Source organism: Martes martes (assembly GCF_963455335.1).
Source record: "Martes martes genome assembly, chromosome: 3".
Taxonomy (NCBI): Eukaryota; Metazoa; Chordata; class Mammalia; order Carnivora; family Mustelidae; genus Martes; species Martes martes.
In genome coordinates, this window is record NC_137890.1 from 149,375,360 (window position 1) to 149,394,358 (window position 18,999).

The window sequence follows — 18,999 nt, forward strand, 5'->3', positions numbered from 1 at the left end:
CCCACGGGCAGCCCCACGTTCTGTGGCTGGGCCGGCAGACCAGAAGGTGCAGGTGCAGGAGGGCCAGGTGGTGGAGACGGGGTGCCCTGCTGCCCAGGGAAGTGAGGGCAAGGGGGCCAGATGGGCTGGCAACCCGAGCGCAACGTCCCCTCTCTGTGCACACAGCCACCATGCCCACTGAGTGGGGAATGCGCACAGTCGCTCCTTTTTATTCATCCCCTGAAGGCTTCAGTGCACAGAACTGGCACCAACCACATTCTATGAACATGTTTTAAAAATAATATTCAATCAACATATTTTATGGTCCACTTCCTGATATCATAACGCAAAACAGAGTAATTACTCTCCAAGTGAGGAGATGAAAAGTCTTTCCTTTGGTGCAAACATGATTCATTTAAAATTTCTTCACAGATAAATCCTCAGATAAAAGGTAAGACCCCTAGTGATGATGAACATTTTTTCATGTGTCTGGTAGCCACTTGTATGTCTTCATTGGAGAAGTGTCTGTTCATATCTTCTGCCCATTTTTTGATATGATTATCTGTTTTGTGTGTGTTGAGTTTGAGGAGTTCTTTATAGATCCTGGATATCAACCTTTTGTCTGTACTGTCATTTGCAAATATCTTCTCCCATTCCGTGGGTTGCCTCTTTGTTTTGTTCACTGTTCCCTTTGCTGTGCAGAAGCTTTTGATCTTGATGAAGTCCCAAAAGTTCATTTTTTGCTTTTGTTTCCTTTGCCTTTGGAGGCATATCTTGAAAAAAGTTGCTGTGGGTGATATCAAAGAGGTTACTGCCTATGTTCTCCTCTAGGATTCTGATGGATTCCCGTCTCACGTTGAGGTCTTTTATCCATTTTGAGTTTATCTTTGTGTACGGTGTAAGAGAATGGTCGAGTTTCATTCTTCTACACATAGCTGTCCAGTTTTCCCAGCACCATTTATTGAAGAGACTGTCTTTTTTCCACTGGATATTTTTTCCTGTTTTGTCGAAGATTATTTAACCGTAGAGTTGAGGGTCCATATCTGGGCTCTCTACTCTGTTCCACTGGTCTATGGGCCTGTTTTTATGCCAGTACCATGCTGTCTTGGAGATCACAGCTTTGTAGTAAAGCTTGAAATCAGGTAACATGATGCCGCCAGTTTTATTTTTGTTTTTCAACATTTCCTTAGCAATTCGAGGTCTCTTCTGATTCCATACAAATTTTAGGATTATTTGCTCCAGCTCTTTGAAAAATACCTGTGGAATTTTGATCGGAATGGCATTAAAAGTATAGATTGCTCTAGGCAGTATAGACATTTTGACAATGTGTATTCTTCCGATCCAAGAGCATGGAATGGTCTTTCATCTTTTTGTGTCTTCTTCAATTTCTTTCATGAGTATTCTGTAGTTCCTCGAGTACAGATCCTTTACCTCTTTGGTTAGGTTTATTCCCAGGTATCTTATGGTTCTTGGTGCTATAGTAAATGGAATCAATTCTCTAACTTCCCTTTCTGTATTTTCATTGTTAGTGTATAAGAAAGCCACTGATTTCTGTACATTGACTTTGTATCCTGCCACGTTACTGAATTGCTGTATGAGTTCTAATAGTTTGGGGGTGGAGTCTTTTGGGTTTTCCATATAAAGAATCACGTCATCTGCGAAGAGAGAGAGTTTGACTTCTTCATTGCCAATTTGGATACCTTTTATTTCTCTTTGTTGTCTGATTGCTGTTGCTAAGATTTCTAATACTATGTTGAACAAGAGTGGTGAGAGTTGGCATCCTTGTTGTGTTCCTGATCTCAACAGGAAGGCTGCAAGCTTTTTCCCATTGAGGATGATATTTGCTGTGGGTCTTTCATAGATAGATTTTATGAAGTTCAGGAATGTTCCCTCTGTCCCTATACTTTGAAGCGTTTTAATCAGGAATGGATGCTGGATTTTGTCAAATGCTTTAAAATGTTCATCACTAGCCATCAGGGAGATTCAAATTAAAACCACATTGAGACACCACCTTACACCATTTAGAATGGCCAAAATTAGCAAGACAGGAAACAAAGTGTGTTGGAGAGGATGTGGAGAAAGGGGAACCCTCTTACACTGTTGGTGGGAATGCAAGTTGGTGCAGCCACTTTGGAGAACAGTGTGGAGATTCCTTAAGAAATTAAAAATAGAGCTTCCCTATGACCCTGCAATTGCACTACTGGGTATTTACCCCAAAGATACAGATGTAGTGAAAAGAAGGGCAATCTGTACCCCAATGTTTATAGCCACAATGGCCACAGTCACCAAACTGTGGAAAGAACCAAGATGCCCTTCAACAGACGAATGGATAAGGAAGATGTGGTCCATATACACTATGGAGTATTATGCCTCCATCAGAAAGGATGAATACCCAACTTTTGTAGCAACATGGATGGGACTGGAAGAGATTATGCTGAGTGAAATAAGTCAAGCAGAGAGAGTCAATTATCATATGGTTTCACTTATTTGTGGAGCATAACAAATAACATGGAGGACATGGGGAGATGGAGAGGAGAAAGGAGTTGAGGGAAATTGGAAGGGGAGGTGAACCATGAGAGACTATGGACTCTGAAAAACAATCTGAGGGTTTTGAAGGGGCGGGGGGTGGGAGGTTGGGGGAACCAGGTAGTGGGTATTAGGGAGGGCACGGATTGATTGCATGGAGCACTGGGTGTGGTGCAAAAACAATGAATACTGTTACGCTGAAAATAAAAAATAAAACAAAATAATTTAAAAAAATAAATAAAATGAAATGAAAAGGTAAGACCACAAAGGTTTTTATATTTTCCTGGTTTATTGCATTGGGAAAGAAAGGAGCAAAGATAATCACAGACAATAAAGCATTTTCTCCTTGTGAGCACATGGCTCACGAAAGGGGAAGGTCCTCCATGCCTTCTACTTTCTAAACATCACTGTGGTGAACTATATTTGCAACTTCTGGTAGATCTAATTTTCCATTTGGATTGTGGAGATGGAACAGCAAGGGCTTGATTTTCTGAAGACCTTATGGACACCGGCCAGACACTCTTCAGGCCGCCTTGCACCTGCAAACAGCTGGGGGCACCCGGAGGTGCAGGACGGCTTCGCTGCATGGTGGCAACAAACCCCCCCCCTTTGTGCCTGCTGAAAAGAATTTCAAATAATTCTTTTCATTGTGATTATTTTTTATAGAGCAGGACCCACTTAAAATGAGTCAAATCCCGTCGTTTGAAGCAGTGTGTTTTACATAAGCCAACCTGTGCTACGCACTCCCTGTTATTAAACTACCAAGGGATGCCAATACATCTTCTTGTAGCTTACATGTCTCTGTGTCATCTGAGGGGTCCCTATGAACCCCACAGACAAGGAGAACTCTAACTCCAGTGAAGCCAGAAATCACTGGAGGTCACTGAGCTCCGGGAAAGGACTCCACACACGGTAAGGTACACACACTCCCTCGCGACCTCCAGGACTGCGACTGGTATTCCAAGGTCAAGTGACAGCTCTGGGATAGCAGTCCAGATTTGGGGGTGCCAGAACGCCTGACGCCAGCTAGAAGGGGCAGGATGGCCCCTGAGTGTGGACTCTTCTGCAGCTGCGTCTCAAAGGAGAAAGGGTTGGGGCCTCAGGGGATTTTGGCTGTGGGGGTCGTGCCCTGGAGAGACCTCTCACTGGGCACCAGCAGGACCGTGGGGCCGCGTTGAGGGCACGACCCTCAGGAGGGCAGTGGGGATGGGCCAGCTGGTGGGTTGGGCTCAGGGATGCTGGTGGTGCCCAGCCGGAGGCTCCTGGGACGGTGGCTGGAAGAGGACCAGCCCCCGCCCGCTCAGCTCAGCTTTGACCACATCACCCATCACGAAGGAAAACACAGGAGACATGAACTTGTTCCGGGAGCGTTTCAGGCAACACCAGCTACAGACTCGGGAAGGGCAAAGCCCACAGTTCCTGAATCCAGATCATTAGCATTCAAATGGTTTTAGTTGTTCAAAGTTTGTGTGCTTCATACGAGCCAGTGAGTAGATGAAAATAATCCACAGCCTGAGAGAGATGCTTTGTCATCTGATCCGTGATTTCACGTTGCCTTTTCACATAATGTGTTCAAGTGGACGATAATGACAAATTAGTAATTTTCATGCCGCGTCCCCACGGGAACGTGAGACAGCATCTCTGGGTGCCTTTATTCTTCCCTCAGAGACAGACGCCTCCGTGGCCTATTACCTGGGGAAGCGTGTCCTGGCCTCCACCACAGCTCCTGACACTCAGGCCAGAGCCTGATGATGTGAATAAACGCTTTCTCATCAGTTCAACCCGAGGAGACACAGTCCGTGGTGGGTGCCCTGAGTCCACAGACGCAGAAACAATCCCGGCCTCCCCGAGGGTTGGGCTCTGGGACCACAGACCCCATGGGGCTCAGGGACGCAGCCCATGACTGCCGACCAGACCCAAGGAGCTGTCACTTGTCTGAGAGTCTCCAACGAGAATCGTCCCTGCAGCTCTGATGGGCCCTGGACCTGTGGGGAAGCTCACCTCCCCAGACAGGAAAGGGTTCACTCTCAAGGCCCACAGTCTGTCTGTGAAAGGGTCAGGGGGAAAGGAGCAGTAACAGTAGGTGCTCTTCCAGCACAAGCACCCTGTGCATGCGTGTACACACATGCACACGCAGGTACATGTGTGCACACACAGAGATATGGGTGTACACATACACACACATGTGTGTATACACGAAAGATCACACACATGCATGCACAGGGATATGTGCACATGCATGCAGATATAGATATACACAGGTACACATACCAGCACACACACGCACACACAGGCACACATGTACACACAGGCAGGTGCATATACACACTCACTGGTACACACACATGCACACACAGGTGCACGTGCACACACACACTCACAGGTACACATGCATGCAGATCTAGAGGCATGCATGCATGCACACAGGCACACATGTACACACAGGTACACGTACACTCACTGGTATACACGCATGCACACACAGAAGCACACATATGCACACACACCAGCAGATTTATCCCAGCTTATGGTGATCTTTCCTATTTTTGTGGACACCAGGTGGTCCGTGTGATTGCAGCCGAAGTGCCTTTAACATTTCTCAATGGTTTCCAAACCAGATCTGTTCCCAGGGGTGCACGCTGCTCGCAGTGATTTCGTGGACCTCCACGGACAGCCCACGCCCTATTCGGGACAGAGCCCCAGCCTGAGGGAGCCCCGCCTGACAGCATCTTTCCACCCTGAGTCTCAAGTGCTGAGCAATCACAGCTGAGTCACGCTCGAACTACCTGGGACTCATAAGTGGGAGCCACTTTATTTTAATCATCAGAGACCCTGGAGAAGCACCGTCCTGACATCTGGACATGAGACCATTAGCATTTGCACTTGATCAAAAGAAAGAGGATTTTCTAAACCAAGCACAGTGTGGGTGGTGTCCCTCTGCACACGGTGCCACCCCCAACCCCACCTGCACTCCCCACGCCCAGGCCCCCTCATTCCCCCCCAGGACACTTGGCCATCAGCATTGCCATGTGACGAGTGACTGACAAAAGATCTCTCTGCCTAGACACCAGCCGCTCCTATCTTCCTTCTGGTCAACCAGCCTGAAAACATAGAGGCTTCAGCCAGACCTGCCCCAGACCTCACAGACCATCCAAACAGACTCCTGGGGCCACAGTTTGCCCCAGAGCAGGATGGAGGCCCTGCTCCCTGAGGTATGCCCACTGGGACCCAGATCACTGACCCACAGGTGCCCGTCCACTGGCAGAAGCCAGCCTCGGCCTTCAGAACATAGCCTTCAGCTCCAAGGTCATATTGGCAGTGATGAACTAACTCTGCTCCCGAATGCCTCCCTGACAGGGTCAAGGCCCCCGGGGTGAAGCTGGCTGAGGCCCTGTCTGCAGAGAGCAGTTCCATCAGAGGGCATAAAGGAGCAGCTCACTGCTCCAGGCCTCAGGCGGCATCAGAAGGTCCACAGCACCAGAGAGAACAAATTACCCACCTGGCACGCTCCCCTATAGCAAGATCACGAGTCTCAGCTTGCTGGGACCAAAGTAAACTCAGTGTGCATTACAGGCATCTTGCTTCCTTCCCAGCTTTCTGCCAGGCCTCTGTCCTGCACTCACAAGACTGCAGGCTCAGATCCCTTGGTGCTGGTCCCAGACAAAGGAATGAGCCTCCTTGTTCAGTTTGTTGTTCTGAAAAAAACTTAGATTTCAGAAAGTCGCTAAATACCAGTTCTTCCAAGACTGCTAGTATAGCTACCACGGCCACGTCTCTCTCGGAATCTGGAACAGCATTTCCACCCCACCTATGCCTCGGTACTGGGGAAGTCAGAAATAGCCTCTACTGGACGGGGTGCTGCAGAGGGCTGTCAGAGAGGTCAGCAAAGGCCCAGCCGGACTGACCACTCGCCTCTTGGGGAAGCTCTACATCCCCTGAGCCTCATGCACATGCTAATGAAAGGGGACAGCAGAGCCCTCCTTGAGCCACTGCTGGAAGCACACATGGTGGGGAGGACCAGCCGTCCACCAGAGGTGGATGCTCAGGGAAGAACAGCTCCTCTCCTGCTGGATGTTGAGCATGGCCCTGCTTCTGCTAAGTACCCAGCACATCATCTCTCCAGAAGTGCAATCAAACGCCACCACCTCCTCATGTGAGGGGTTCCAGGATGGAGGAAACTTCATCCTGCTCCAAAGCCTGCTACACATTAACTTCCTACATCTACCATTGCAAGGATGTGGGGCATGATGGCAAAGCGCACACTGAGGGTGCTCCATGGGAAAATGGTCTGTCTGCACCTTGTCCTTCTTGGGGGTTGGCTGACTGGATGGGTGGGTAGATTCGTAGATGGATGGGTAGGTGTGGATGGTTAAGTGGATGGATGGATGGATGGGTGGATGGATGGATGGATGGACAAATAGGTGGATAGATGAAAAGATGGATGGACGGACAGACGGATGGATGGATGGGGGGCAGATAGATGGATAGGAAAATCCATTCTCTCTTCCTCAGATCCAGGCCTCCTTCACAGTCCAAGATATGATATCCTCCTGGCTAGAATAGTAGAAATATCATAACTTAACCATATCAACTCTCATAACTTGCAATTCATTCTTTTCACTGCAGCTGATGATAATATTTCGAAGTGCTGCTTTATCACCTCAAGCCCCTAATCAAAAAACATTTAATGATTTCCAAATGGTCTTAAATAAAGTCCCCCCCCTCCATGATCAGAGGCCTCCTGTGTTTTGGCCCCTAAAACTTCACCCACAACTCCTTGCCCTGTGCTCAAGGAATTCCATGACTTGACCCCCCAGCCTCTTCCATTCCTCAAATGCTCCAGGCTCTCCCCTGCCACAAAAGTTGTAGACAGCCTCTTTCTTCTCCCTGAACATTCTGCCCAGCACTGTCCTTCTACGGAACACCTGCTCGTCCCCCAATTCAAAGCAGAACTGACACTGAGCCCCCAACTAGATCAGAGTGCTCATCAAGACATCCCAGGACCATTCTCCTTCTCAATGATCACCACAATTGAGCCTACTTCATTAACCAATGGTTTTGTTACATCTGTCCCAGCCCATGAAGGGTGCCCCGAACCAGGTGCCCCGAATCAGCTCTTTCTTAATGAATGTGGCTTAATTATACCAAGAGTTCTGTTCAGTGTTTTAGGAAAACATAATATATCCAAAAATAAACAGAACCAAAGAGACTCTTTCAAAAATTTCTCTTGATGGGGCGCCTGGGTGGCTCAGTGGGTTAAAGCCTCTGCCTTCGGCTCAAGTCATGATCCCAGGGTCCTGGGATCGAGCCCTGCATCGGGCTCTCTGCTCAGCAGGGAGCCTGCTTCCCCCCCCCCCCCGCCTGCTTCTCTGCCTACTTGTGATCTCTGTCAAATAAATAAATAAAATCTTTAAAAAAAATTACTCTTGAGGAACAAGTAGATTTGCTTAGGTCAGATGCTGCCAGAGGTTATAGCAACCACGTTGCTTGGAAAAACACAAGACACCTAAAAGCCTCATGCCTTCCATACTTTTTAGAAGGATGAGGATCGCCTTCTTACCGTCTTCAGTTCAATCAGGCCACAGCTTAGATGGTGCAATGAACCTGGAAATTGATATGCCTACATACGAGTGTTAGTTGTCTTCTTTGCCTTGTTTTCCAAAAATATCCAAGCTTCACAGAAGGTCAAGTGCCGTTTGGTTTTGATGTCAGTGTTTCCTGTCTCTCCAACCATCCTTCGTGTTTCTACTTTACTACAGTTCTTTATATGAGATTTTCTTGAAAAACAGCTCAAAACTCTTGTGGATATAGGGACCATTGAGATATATGGGGATGTCTTCATTCTCTTCGAGTGACATCACGATCACAGCCACTTGCTCACGTCACTGTTGACTCATCCAACAGTGTCTGGGTGGACCGTGCTGACTCCCGGGTGGGGACTGGAGCAGAACGTGTCATCGTGTGGTATAAACTCTGAAAATGACACAAATCCTTGGAAGAAACTGGGCCAGGGCTGCAAGCAGATGGTTCCCTAGTGAATGGTCTGTGTGTAGGGCACACGGCACCCCCGGGTCTGGAAAGGCCCTGCCTGCCGCTCCCACCCCCTCCTAGAGGTCACATCTCTGTCCTTCTGTTTAAATGTTCTCAGTTAGAGCCTCCCCTTCTCCATCCTGCTGTTTTCTTTCTAATCAGGAAGGACGTGTGCATCAAGGGTCCTGAGGCTAACTGGCCTGGGATCACCCATCTTCACTCCCCCTGGGGAACAGTATCTGTATCCTCCATTCCAGCCTCGATCAGGGAACTCATCAGGCACAAGGCCTCCAGAGCCAGCGACCAGGGGAGGGACAAGGCACAGCATCCCAGAGGCTGAGTGGGAGGCCCAGTCCAGCTACGACTGTTGGAGGAGGAGGAGGAGGACATGCTCCTGGATGTTCTCTCCCATGGCCCATTGAGGCACTGGAGCCCAGCAGGGGCAGCCTGCACATCTTTGGCTGCTGGGGACACGGAGGAGGGAGGCTGGGCCAACAGGGAGCAGAAGCCCTGCAGAAGTTGCCGAGAGACAACGTGGCTGCAGGGCCGGACGAGGTTGAGCAAGAGGTGACAGAGAAGGAGTAGGGTTCCGGGGTACGCGCATACAGAACAGTGGCAAAAATCACGGTCAGTAAAAGCAGACCCCAAAAGACTAAATCCCAGAAAGGGGAGATTTGCTCAGCACTCTGTCCTCTCAGGGGCAGGCAGAGCCAGGGCAGGACTCGGAGCCCTCAGCACCGTCCATCCTGTGGGCGGCTTTTCCCCACATCACCTGGACACAGCCTTTCCAAACAGTAGTCAGCCCCCTTCCCAGCACCACCAGTGGATCGCCTCCCCCGGGCACCGTTTCTGTGGGAAAGGTCTGTCTCTACACCCACTGTGTGTGCCGCACCCACCCAGATAGCAACACTATTGCGTTGTGAAGAAGCAGGAGGAGAGACAGCACACGGGGCTGCCCCATCCGTGGACCTGCGCCACACATGGACCTGCACCGTCCGTGGACCTGCACCATCCGTGGACCGTGCCGTCCATGGACCTGCGCCATCCGTGGACCATGCCATCTGTGGACATGCCCCATTCGTGGACAGTGCTGTCCGTGGACCTCCCCCATCTGTGGACCATGCCGTCCATGGACCATGCTGTCCATGGACCTGCATCATCCGTGGACCTGTGCCATCCATGGACCTGCGCTGTCTGTGATCCTGCACCATCTGTGGACCTGCCCAGTCCGTAGACCTGCCCTGTCCGTGGACCTGCAATATCCATGGATCTGCGCCATCCATGGGCCTGCACTGTCCAGTCTGTGGACTTGTGCCATCTGTGGACCTATGCCGTCCGTGGACCTGCCCCATCCGTGGACTGCGCTGTCCATGGGCCCACACCATCCATGGATCTGTGCTGTCTGTGGACCTCCCCCGTCCATGGACCTGTGCCATCCATGGATTTGTGCCATCCCTGCAGCTCGTCACTCCTGATGGGAAAACATCTCTGTCTTGAGTGGCTAAACCATCAGGAAGATAACGTTCACCAACTATTCTTTTCAAAATAAAAATCTTCATTCCCAAGAAGTCTGTGTGCAGCCTGCGTGGTAGAAGAAGCCAGATGGAGCAGGGCCAGGGGATCAGCACCTGAGTCGTGAGCGGGATGGTGTCAGTCCGAGCCTGTTCCAGGAGAATAAGGAAATCACAAGTCAGAACCTTTCCCTGCACCATTGTCATCAGCATTGGGGTCTGACGAGGTCCCTGAGTCACAGGCTGCTGTCAGGTGCCGCCATGTGTCTTTGCCGACCAGGAGGAACAGACCGTGAGCAGGTGCAGAACATGGAGGCCAGCTCGGTCACTGGGACGGGCCCCCGCCACCAAGGGCCATCCTTTCCCACAGCCCTGCCACCCCCAACACAGGCACAATGGAAAGTAAACAAGATTCGCTACTGAATGCAGCCAGGTTGACCACGGATGTCCACAGGAAGGCCGGGGCTCCTGTTGCTGCCATGTCCTGGCCTGTGGTGGGTCTCTGATGGGGCTGGCAGGCTGAAGCGAGCCCACAGAGGGTAAGTGTCTCCAGAGCAAGACAGCAGAGGTTGAGAGGGCGTGTGCCTGTGGACACACATGCATCTGCCAACATCTCTGCATAGAACCACCGTGTCTGATTTAGTTACAGAGAGCTCGGACCCATGTCTCCAGCTCCAGCCATAACTGCGTGGACCATTGGCCTTCCCACACTTCTCACCAAAGACCGAGGAGGCACCAGACAGAAACCTGCTGAAAGTCTTGTGGGAGGAAAGCCCTGGCTTAAGGCGAAGCACCAGTGGGGAAGCAGCACAGGGAGGGAGTGCCGTCTGGCTCAGGCCGGATCCAGGATCCAAACACAACTCCTTCATCCCAGGAGGCGGCCGACGCGGCAGCGATGAGACACGCCGGCAACAGCATTGTCCTGCCCCAGAGCCAGGGGTGAGTGGACTGCTTCCCTTTCCCACGAAGCTGGGCACAGGAATGAAGTCAGTGCCGGACTCCATGGCTGCTATGACGGCCTGAGTACTGTTTCCACCGACGTGCCTGTATTTGGAATGCGAGCCTTCAGAGAGCTGGTCAAGGCAAAACAAGGCCTTTGGGAATGGGCCCCAATCTGATACGGGTGGTGTCCTTGCAAGAAGAGGAGGTTCGGACACAGACACGCACAGGAGACCACCAGGTGAGGACACGGGACAGCGTCAGTCAGCTGAGGAGAGAAGCCATGGAGGAGGCACCCCGCCCACACCTGGATCTCGGACCTCCAGCCTTCAGGGCTGGGAGAGAGCAAGGGTCTGGGTGCTCGGTCCCGGCGCTCGGTCCGGGCGGCCTGAGCAGACTCGGCAGCCAGTGACCGCGGGCACTGCCATGTGCCGACAACTGGCCCTTCCTGTGATCTTGTCCACGGGGGACCTGAGCCACGAGGACCCCACAGCACTCCGGCTCAGAGAGGGGCCCGAGTGGACACCACTTTCTCCCTCGTGTGAACCCCGCAGCTGGTCCTCACACTCCTGTGCGTATCAGGCAAGCTTCTCCCCATCCCATCTTTGTTTTTCAGGGAAATGGAGATAAAAGCAGTCTGCCATGGACTGGGCTCACAATCCACTGTGTGACCACTTAAGAAGAGCCCGCACTCACTTTAACTGGATTAAAGTCCCTGCCAGGCCAAGCAGCCTACACACCCCAGACAGCAGCTTTAATTCGGGGCAATGTAGCCGTAACCACTAGGGAATGAAAGTCAAGAAGCAGAGCCCCGGTCACCCAGGGAACACACAGACATGAGCTCACGCCTCCATCATGGCCCACGGTCGGGCATGGATCACACACGGAAACCACCGACGCCACACCAACAAGGATAGCAAGCTCTGGCCTTCAAATACAGTAAAGAATGAAGCCAGAAGTAATTTTTTAGGACACCAAGGAAAGAAGAGCGACTCAAATTAGAAAAAGCAAATCAGAAAAAGTTCAACCAGCTCGTGAATGAAATATGGAGAAGAAGCAAACCTCCCAAAAGAAAAATAGATACAAAAAAAAGTTAAAATGCCAAACTCTGTGACATGAATGATGTCATCAAAACGTACGTGTAAACCTCAGATGTCATCAAAATATACGTGTAAACCTCATTACTCAACAAAACTCAATCCAATTACGTATTTTGATCTCACGTGGCCAACGTGGTCAGGCACAGTTCGCAACAAAGCTCTGAATGCCGCACCCTCTCAGCCTCCACCTGAGCCCCACAGACACCCCAAAATCTCGCTGAGGGGCTGGGGGCTTGCAGGGTCAGAGAGCATGAAGTGGCCCCTCCCTGCTCGGAAGCCAGTGCCATGGACCCAGTGCGCGGGCTCAGCCAGGCCTCCCCAGCACACTGACCCCCTCCCCAGGACCTGGGGCTCCTTGAGGGGTCTCAGGGGACAGCATCAATGCCTTGGCCCCCTCTGCACCTGCACCTGCACCCCTACAGGAGACGCCCCCTATCTGTTATCACGTCAGGGGCTGTCTTATCCATCAACCACACATTTAGAGGGAGTCCTACAGGGGACACAGTGCTATCCTTGCACAAGAGGTCACAGTGTCCAGACAGCCCTGGAGACCAAACCACTGAACATACTTAAATGCCTCTTAGCCACTCAGCCGGCTCAGTCAAAAGTCAGATGATATAATGATCTATTTTAACAGCATAGAAATGATATTTTCCATTAGGAAGCATCCTGTAAATTAATTTGGCTCTGAACGCTGTGGACTGCTGTGGATTCTGATTGTACTCAGTGGGCTGTGTCCGAATCCCCAGCTCTCTCTGTTCTCAGCGCAGCTGGGGGGGCACGTCCAGCTCCCACGCTGGCCTCTGCCTGAAGGATCGCACACCGGCGGGAACCCTGCCTTCCCACTCACCTGTACCATCCGTATTCAGGCCATCTTGCCAAAACCAGAACCACCGTCCTCGTGTTTTCTTCCCTCCTCCTCTGGGGTAAGGCACACATGGGATGAGCTAGGCTGACACCTCGTGGCCGCCCTCTGAGGGGAACGAGGCCTTAAACAGGGACAATCAGCCGACGCCCAGCAGACCCACGGTGCACTGGGGCACCCTCAACAGTGCCAGTGACCCTGGTTGGGGTGGGGGGGCCTCTCTGAGCCCCACAGGGTGGGTAAGGGCCGCCCTACAGATGCAGGTCCTCTGAGCATGAGTCCTATCATGGGGACCGTCCCAGCTTTCTGAGGAGCAAGAAGGCCAGGATGCTAAGGGCAAAGGGAGAAGGCAGCGGGCCCTGCACTGAGCAGCTGAGGTTGGCTCCTGAGGGGTGTGAGGGTGGGCGATGGGCTGGACTTAGTGGTCATCTCTCTACGCACTGTCCATCAGGGAAGGACACTGATGCTGCAAAGTTGGGAGCAGCACGGGACCTGGGGGGACAGGAAGCATCTAGAGGGACACGGGGGTCAGGAGGCATCTGGAGGGACACGGGGAATGGGAGGCATCTGGAGGGACACTGGGGGATGGGAGATATCTGGAGGGACACAGGAGAACAGGAGGCCACAGAGGGATGTGGGTGGGGACACAGAAGGGAGCATACATTGTCTTGAATTCTTTAACATCCCATGAAATTGTCCTTGTTCAGTGTGGTGACTCAGATTTGGTGTCCCCTCTATTGACTTGGTTGGTTGTCTCTGTCCAAAAGACATCTTGCTGTCCTATCCCTCACTCTTCTCATTGTCCTCTTGGTCTAATGTGTCTCTGTGTTTTCTTTCAAAATACACACAAAGATCTAAGTATTACTATAAATTATAGATGTAAAATAACAAAATTTCTTTAGTGTCCCTGGAGTAAATTAAAACGCCTTCAGCTTCTCAAGATGCAATCCCACATGGCAGTCACGGTGGGACTTGGCCCTGTCCACCAGGAGGACCCCAGGCTAGCAGAGGAGAGGCCAAGTGAGGGCCAGGGACAATGCGCAGCCAGGCGCAGGAGCGTCCCCTGAAGCCACCTGTCCCCTTCCTGCTGGGATTCCTTCCCTGTCCAAAACACATATAACGCAAACGGCAGGAACTCAGCATCCAGCGGACACGTGGCAAGCTTCTTCTCAAGGAGACAGGTGCCGCCCTGAACATCTTTCTTCCTGGAATCAGAGCGCGGGGGCGACCCCGAGGCTTTTGCGGCTGACTCGCAGGCACGGTAGTCACCACGTCCCTGTCGTGAGAATGAGGGCGACTTCCTTCTGTCAGAAGCAGGGACCACTTGGCTTCACAGCCTGATGGAAATCCATACAGGCAGAAAAGCCGTTTTGAAAGGGGTATACAGGGGTGCCTGGGTGGCTCAGTGGGTTAAAGCCTCTGCCTTCAGCTCAGGTCATGATCCCAGGGTCCTGGGATCGAGGCCCGCATCAGGCTCTCTGCTCAGCGGGGAGCCTGCTTCCTCCTCTCTCTCTCTCTGCCAGCCTCTCTGCCTACTTGTGATCTCTGTCTGTCAAATAAATAAATAAAATCTTTAAAAAAAAAAAAAAGAAAGGGGTATTCAGATGGCATTTTTTATTATTGGAGTGTGATCAGTAAAGCTTGTTGAAAATGCATGACAGTCAGCGTGGGCTCACATTCCCATGGGGCCTTGCTCACATGGGCACCGTAACAGCTGCACCCCGTCTCTGCCGAGGCTGATCTTAACCAGACACTGGCACTGGCGCTGGCCGCCTGCCAGTCCACAGTTTGCTCCCTGAGTCTCCAGATGTGAGAACTGGGCCATCACGGGCTCGTGGTTCAAGACCACTGATTGCCCCCAGCAAATCCAGACGTCCACAGTGCGGCCAGTCTTATCTGAGCTTCGCAGGTGCAGGAACATGGTGTAGATGGACTGGCTCATGGGCGCGCCCACACGGAAATGACCCGGCGTGGTCTCTGCGTGGCCCCCGGCGCATGGTGCTTCCCTAGACCTCGGCCACCCCCGTGTCTCTGCTGTGTCCTCGCAGAACACCCAGAATGAAACCATGCTGGGCGTAGGTGTCAGGGTCCAGGAGGACAGTGACACACATGTCAGGGTCCAGGAGGACAGTGACACCCTGTGAGCAGGCTCAGGCCGCCAGGCCGAGGGCCATCAGCAAACCGGGTCTGCTCGATTCCACCTGCGTGGCCAACTGGGCGAGCCCAAGCACCAAGACCCCACTCGGGACAGACACACATCCATACATTAACTGGAAGCTTAAACAGTTTTGCTGGAGGAGGACCCGCAGCCGCCAAACTCGGAACCAACCGGATTGCCGCACGTCATCTCCAGACACGAGTCACAGAGTGTGTCGCCTCATGAGCCACGGCGTCAGCACAGTGTGGCCCACTCGTCCCACGGCCCCCGATGTGTGGGGAGGACGCGAGGGCTTTTGCTGCTGACAACAGTGATTCAGGCTTTGGTTCTGTTCGGGGCAATTCGCCCGCCATACCCGCCCCGACCCGGGACCTTTCACCACGAATAGACCCACTGTGAGCATTTGGTACAAACCCCTTTCTTTTCCCCGTGACAGCCACACGGTGTTTCTAGGACACAGGCTCACAGAATACCTTCATCTCAGGCATTTCTCAGGTTCAGACGTCCACAGAACAACTACTTACAAATCACCCACACGAAATTGATGGGAACCCAAGCTGGCTACAGACGTGCCTTCTCCAGGCCGCTAATGGTAACTAATTCCTTTCGTCTCTACCCACGTGTTTGCCGATGATTTGTAACGGCTTGAAAAGAAGGAAATCTGATCTCTTGAAAACACCGTCTGAAAGGAAAGCTGGCATTCCACATGAGGATGACAGACCCGCACGCTCGTCTCCACATGCTGCTCCGGGAGAACAGCAAGTCTGACGTTCCTGTTCAAGGAACCCTCTAACCTTGAGCTGGCGTCTTCCTCCCTCGCTCTCCTTGCCTCACCCCATGTGTCAGAGTCCGTCACCAGCATTGTTCCTCTTGATGCAAATGGTTACCATGTTGGCCAGTCAGCAGAGCTGCCTCTGTGCCCTTCCAACACCCCCCTCCCTGGGTCATGTCTGAGGTTCCTTAGCTTTGGGACACAAGATGCTTGGGGCCTCCTTGACTCCCCTGCCTGACTCATGGAATCTGACATTTTCCAAGGAGCCCTGGTTCCCGGGAAGGATGTCTAGGGACCTGGGAGCCAGGTGTGTTCGCTGCTTCTAGAATGGGGCACGTTGACTCCAGAAGCTCCCAGTGGACATGCTAGGTGGGTGGGCACCGCAACCTCCAACACAGCCCCACACATCCTTCCTCACACACCCATGTGGAATTTCCATCTCACAAGGTAAAACCCTGTAGCAACCATGTAGATGAATTCACCCACCGTGTTTGCCCTCCCGTGTTCCTGCACGTGACTCCGTGGCAGCCCCACCAGTGCCCCAGGCCTCTAGAGTCAAGCCCCAGATCTTTTTGCCACTCTTCATGGCCTTGATGGAGCTTAAAGTACCTGGAGGGGCAGGTCTCCGGGACAAGGAACCTTCAAGGGATCCAGGCTCTTTCAGAGACAGTGCATGGAGACCCAGCCATCCACCTGCCGGAAAGGAAACTGGAAACCCAGAAGTGAGCCACAGGGTTAACTGAAGGAGAAAAAACAAGACATAATAGGTTGTGATTAATATTGATAAAATAGTGATAAAGCCTACACTTGGAACATGTGTTCTGGTTTGAACATAAATGTACCAGAAGGGAAAATTCTGCAACTTCCCATGGGACTTCACCGATGAGTGTGCTCTGTATCTCTGCTCTACTTTTGGACGGACTATGTTAACTTGACAAGTTGACCGGCTCAGAGCCCCTCCCCCACCCCTGTGGTCCCCCCACAGACAGGTCCAGGACGGGCTCCTCTGGGGCGCCAAGCAGGACTGCATAGGACACCCCATCTCCTTCTGCTCCCACAGAAAGAGGGACCAGTAGGTCTCTGCCAACATGAACATCCACAGATGGATTAGGAAGGGAAGGTTCCCATCTGCCTGCTGGGTGCTGGGCTGACCTGCCTTCCGTGTCAGCCTGGACCACACCTCCGCCTGGGGGACCTCATACTGCCAATCTCCTTGACCTCAATTTACTAATCAACCCAGCCAACAGTATTAATTTATCCATTCCAGTGCTCTTAGGGAACATATCATTGGAGTGATTTGGGTGGCTTTCCTCTCTATTTTTGGAGGGAGAGGGACCATCTGAGGATGACTTTAGGGGCTTAGTCTTGGACAAACATCGTACATTTCAAACCTCGGAAAGTGCAGCAAAACACTACCTTCCAAGAAAAACACAGTTTCTGTGACCTTCACATGCCCAAGTCATCACTCCTACAGAAACCCGGCCTGTGTAACCACTCCATACCCTGAATTATTTAATCCAAATTCCTATTAAAGTGACAAACATTTAATAGTTAAAACACCACTTTGCTTGGAAAGCTAAAAGGCTGGAAAGAAACCGTTAATTACAGTAGCGCACATGGGCTCCGAAAGCACGGGCGGCTGGGCTCATTTTCCCATCACTTCTTCAAGAGGTGAGCTGGGGCTCTTTGTCGACATAAATTGAAAACCATTAAAAACCTGTTATCACACTGCCTGCCAGGGGACGGGCTGCCAGAGCCTCGCACTTCCGCACTCTGTGTCCTGTCAGGGTCCAGCAGGAGGACCACAACCATCTGAGGAAATGTCTGATGGCGTCTGACTATAGAGCACCCCCAACACCCCCCAGAGCTGGGGCCCCAGAGCCAGGCAGGGCCCAGAACCCGGCATGGGATGGATGGAACGGACTTGATGCTGGAGGCCCAGGCATCCACCCTTCCAGCAGTGACACCACCTCTGGTGACTTCCAGGCTGCTGAAGACCCTGCATCACCACGCGCCTTCCCCGCTCTGTCTACAAAAGCCTTCACCTCTGAGTGCTGAGGACAGCACCTCCCCACGGTCTGTGTCTCCATGGCAGGTTTGTTTTCTGAACCACGCGACTGCATATGGTCCTCGGCAGAAAGCTGTGACTTGCAGAAAGGTGACACTGGATTATTTAAAGCATGCTCTCTTTCTAGAACAGGGGTTAATTACCATTCTTCTGTGCTCCACTGAAGAGTCACAAATCAGTGAAAAGCCACAGTGACTTCGAGACATCTGCCAGGAGACGCGGTCTTCACACTGGGATGAGTATTTCCTTCCAGAGTTCGTTGCAATTAAAAGTGGTTAAGCACTTTTAATTTAGAGGACCGGCCTGCGCTGGGGGTGTGGTCCCCAAGAGCGGCAGTGCTGGTGTAGGGAGACGCAGCCCCTGGCAGCCTGGCTTCCTTTCTGAAATCGGACTACAGAGAAGGCAGGTCTGACCTTTTATCTCAGGAGGACCCATGGGGCAACCATACAGAGCACTGGAAACCTGTGCTTGCCCTCCTGGGACAGTGGAGAGAGCCATACGGCATAGAGAGCCTGCCAGGCCCTCACTCCTATAAACTCTGGACCAAGTGCTCAGCAGAACCTGCAGGACAGGAGAGGCAAGAGACAGTGAGCTGACCCTTGGAAGCAGAGGGGGCAGAGGGAGGCTTTACTTGTTGGTTCAGCCCAAGAACATGTAGAAGATGGTGTCACAGGGGGCAAATAAAGCCCCGATGGAAAACCCAAACTTTCCAGCCCCATGGTGCTAACCCACGTCCTCCAGCCTCACCCAGCGGGGACAAGGCACTGACCCACATCCTCCAGTCCCACCCAGTGGGACACAGTGCTGTCCCACAACCTCCAGCCCCACCTAAGGGAACATGGCACTGACCCACATCCTCCAGCCTGACCCAGAGAGGACACGGCACTGACCCACATTCTCCAGCCCTCCCCAGGGGACATTGTGCTGACCCACGTCCTCCAGCCCAACCCAGAGAGGACACAGCACTAACCTGTGTCCTTCAGCCCAACCCACAGAGAACATGGCACTGACCTACATCCTCCAGCCCAACCCAGGGGACACCATGCTGACC